A 4,627-nucleotide genomic window follows, 5' to 3' on the forward strand; every position below is an offset into this window, starting at 1 on the left:
ACCAGTACCATGCTGTTTTGATTACTGTAGCCTTGTAGTATAGTTTGAAATCAAGTAGCATGATGCCTCCAGCTTTGTTCTTTTTGCTTAGGATTGTCTTGGCTATGTGGGCTCTCTTTTGGTTCCATATGAAGGTTTAAGTAGTTTTTTCCAGTTCTGTGAAGAAGGTCATTTGTAGCTTGATGGGGATAGCATTGAATAAATGACTTTGGGCAATATAGCCACTTTCACAATATTGATTCTTCCTAATTATGAGCATGTTTCCTAATGGAGAATGTTTCTCCATTTGTTTGTGTCCTCTCTGATTTCCTTGAGCGGTAGTTTTTAGTTTTCCTTGAAGAGGTCCTTTACATCCTTTGTTAGTTTTATTCCTAGGTATTTTATTCTCTTTGTAGCAATTGTGAATGAGAGTTCACTCATGATTTGGCTCCCTGTTTGTTTATTATTGGTGTATAGAAATGCTTGTGATTTCTGCACATTGATTTTGTCTCCTGAGACTTTCTTGAAGTTGCTTATCAGTTACAGGAGATTTCGGGCTGAGATGATAGGGTCTTCTAAATATACAATCATGTCATCTGCAAATAAGAGACAATTTGACTTCCGCTTTTCCTAATTGAATAGGGTTTATTTTTTTTTCTTGCTTAATCGCTCTGGCTAGAACTTCCAATACTATATTGAATAGGAGTGGTGAGAGAGGGCATCCTTGTCCAGTGCTGGATTTCAAAGGGAATGCTTCCAGTTTTTGCCCATTCAGTATGATATTGGCTGTGGGTTTGTCATAAATAGCTTTTGTTATTTTGAGATATGTTCCTTTGATACTTAGTTTATTGAGAGTTTTTAGCATAAATGTCTGTTGAATTTTGTCAAAGGCCTTCTCTGCATCTATTGAAATAATCGTGTGGTTTTTGTCTTTTGTTCTGTTTATGTGGTAAATAGCATTTATAGACTTTTGTATGTTGAACAGGCCTTGTATCTCCAGAATGAAGTCTACTTGATCGTGATGGATAAGCTTTTTGATGTGCTGTTGCAACTGGTTTGCCGGTATTTTATTGAAGATTTTTGCATCTATGTTCATCATGGCTATTGGCCTGAAGTTTTCTCATTTTGTTGAGTCTCTGCTGGGTTTTGGTATCCAGATGATGTTAGTCTCATAAAATGATTTGGGAAGGATTCCCTCTTTTTGTATTGTTTGAAATAGTTTCAGAAAGAGTGGTACCAGCTCCTCTTTGTACGTCTGGTAGAATTCAGCTGTGAACCCATCTGGACCTGGACTTCTTTTGATTGGTAGACTATTAATTGCTGCCTCAACTTCAGCCCTTGTTATTGGTCTGTTCAAGGTTTCAACTTCTTCCTGGTTTAGGTTTGGCAGGGTGCAAGTGTCCAGGAATTTATCCATTTCTTCTAGGTTTACTGGTTTATGTGCATAGAGTTGTTTGTAATAATCTCTGATTGTAGTTTGTATTTCTGTGGAGTCACTGGTGATATCCCCTTTATTGTTTTTTATTGCATCTATTTGATTCTTCTCCCTTTTCTTTTTTATTAATCTGGCTGGTGGTCTATCTATTTTGTTGGTCTTTTCAAAAAACCAGCTCCTAGATTTATTGATTTTTTGAAGGGTTTTTTGTGTCTCTATCTCCTTCAGTTTGGCTCTGATCTTAGTTATTTCCTGTCTTCTGCTCCCCTTTGAGTTTTTTTGATCTTGCTCCTCTAACTCTTTCAATAATGATGATAGAGCGTCAATTTTAGATTTTTCCTCACTTCTCTGGTGGGCATTTATTGCTATAAATTTCCCTCTAGACACTGCTTTAAATGCAGATTCTGGTATGTTGTGTCTTTGTTCTCATTAGTTTCAAAGAACATCTTTATTTCTGTCTTCATTTCCTTGTTTATCCAGTCAACATTCAGGAGCCAGTTGTTCAGTTTCCATGAAGTTGTGCAGTTCTGAGTTAGCTTCTTAATTATGAGGTCTAATTTGATTGCACTGTCATCTGAGAGATGGTTTGTTATGATTTCTGTTCTTTTGCATTTGCTGAGGAATGATTTACATTCAATAATGTGGTAAATTTTAGAGTAGATGCCATGTGGTGCTGGGAAGAATGTATATTCTGTGGATTTGGGATGGAGATTTCTGTAGATGTCTATTAGGCCCACTTGGTCCAGATCTGAGTTCAAGTCCTGGATATCCTTGTCAATTTTCTATCTCGTTAATTTAACATTGACAGTCGAGTGTTAAAGTCTCCCACTATTATTGTGTGGGAGTCTAAGTCTCTTTGTAGGTCATTAAGAGCTTGCTTTATGTACCTGGGTGCTCCTGTATTTAGGATTGTTAGCTCTTCTTGATGCATTGATCCTTTTACCATTATGTAATGCCCTTCTTTGTCTCTTTTGATCTTTGTTGATTTAAAGTCCATTTTATCAGAGAGTAGCATTGCTACCCCTGCTTTTTTTTTTTTTTCTCTTCATTTGCTGGATAAATCCTCCTCTATCCCTTTATTTTTAGCCTAGGTGTGTTCTTGTACATGAGATGGGTTTCCTGAATACAGCACACCAATGGGTTTTGACTTTTTATCCAATTTGCCAGTCTGTGTCTTTTGATTGGGGCATTTAGTCCGCTTACATTTAAGGTTAATCTTTTTATGCGTGAATTTTATCCTGCCATTTTGATGCTAACTGGATGTTTTGCCTGTTAGTTGACACAGTTTCTTGACTGTGTTGATGTTCTTTACCATTTGGTGCATTTTCGGAGTGGCTGGTACTCGTTGCTCCTTTCCTTGTTTAGTGCTTCTTTCAGGAGCTCTTTTAAGGCAGGCCTGGTGGCGATGAAATCTCTCAGCAATTGCTTGTCCATAAAGGATTTTCTTTCACCTTCACTTATGAAGCTTAGTTTGGCTGGATATGAAATTCTAGGTTGAAAGTTCTTTTCTTTAAGAATGTTGAAAATTGGCCCCCACCCTCTTCTGGCATGTAGGGTTTCTGAAGAGAGATCCACTGTGAGTCTGATGGGCTTCCCTTTGTGGGTAACCCGACCTTTCTCTCTTGCTTCCCTTAGCATTTTTTCCTTCATTTAAACCCTGGTGAATCTGATGATTATGTGCCTTGGAGTTGCCCTTCTTGAGGACTATCTTTGTGGTACTCTCTGTATTTCCTGGACTTGAATTGTGGCCTGCCTTGCTAGGTTGGGGAAGTTTTCCTGGATAATATCCTGAAGAGTGTTTTCCAGCTTGGATTCATTCTCTCCAACACATTCCGGTACATCTATCAAATGTAGATTAGGTCTTTTCACATAATCCCATATTTCTTGAAGGATTTGTTCATCTCTTTTCACTCTTTTATCTCTATTCTTGCCTTTTCATTTTATTTCATTGAGTGGATCTTCAATCTCTGATATCTTTTCTTCTGCTTGGTCGATCCAGCTATTGAAACTTGTGTATGCTTTGCGAAGATCTTGTGCTGAGTTTTTCGCTCCATCAAGTCATTTATATTCTTCTCTAAGCTNTTTCTTGAAGGATTTGTTCATCTCTTTTCACTCTTTTATCTCTATTCTTGCCTTTTCATTTTATTTCATTGAGTGGATCTTCAATCTCTGATATCCTTGCTTCTGTTTGGTCGATCCAGCTATTGAAACTTGTGTATGCTTTGCGAAGATCTTGTGCTGAGTTTTTCGCTCCATCAAGTCATTTATATTCTTCTCTAAGCTGTTTATTCTAGTTAGCATTTCATCTAACCTTTTTTCTTGTCTCTTAGTTTCTTTGCATTGGGTTAGTACATGTTCTTTTAGTTCTGAGAAATTTGTTATTATCCACCTTCTGAAGCCTTTTTTTGTCAATTCATCAGATTCATTCTCCATCCATCTGTGATCCCTAGCTGATGAGGAGTTGCGATCCCTTGGAGGAGGAGAGGCGTTCTGGTTTTTGGTGTTTTCATCCTTTCTGCATTGATTTCTTCCCATCTTAGTGGCTTTATCTACCTATGGTCTTTGTAGCTGGTGACTTTTGGATGGGGTCTTTGAGTGGATGGCCTTTCTGTTGATGTTAAAGCTATTTCTTTCCGCATCTTAGTTTTCCTTCTACTAGGATCCTCTGCTGCAGGACCACTGGAGGTCCACTCCAGACCCTGCTCACCTGGGGATTACCCACAGGGACTGCAGAACAGCAAGGGTTGCTGCCAGTTTCTTCCTCTGCTATCCTCATCCCAGAAGGGTACCCGCCAGATGTCAGGTTGAGCTCTCTTTTATGAGGTGTCTCTTTGGGCATACGGGGGTTGGGGAGTTGCTTGAGGAGACAGTCTGTCCCTTATAGGAGCTCAAGTGCTGTGCTGGGGGCTCCATTGTTCTGTGCAGAGCTGCTGGGCAGGTACTTTTAAGTCTGCTGCAGCTGACCTCATAACTGCCTCTTTTCCCAGGTGCTCTGTCCTAAGAAGGTCACCTTTATTTATTTTATTTATTTATTTTTCCCATTTATTTATGCTATTGCATTTTAGGTTTTGGGGTACATGTGAAGAACATGCAAAATTGTTGCATAGGTACACACGTGGCAGTGTGATTTGCTGCCTTCCTCCCCATCACCTACATCTGGCATTTCTCCCCTTGCTATCTCTCCCCAGCTCCCCACCCCCCACCGTCCCTCCC

Source organism: Cebus imitator, unplaced genomic scaffold (assembly GCF_001604975.1).
Source record: "Cebus imitator isolate Cc_AM_T3 unplaced genomic scaffold, Cebus_imitator-1.0 Scaffold126, whole genome shotgun sequence".
Classification (NCBI taxonomy): domain Eukaryota; kingdom Metazoa; phylum Chordata; class Mammalia; order Primates; family Cebidae; genus Cebus; species Cebus imitator.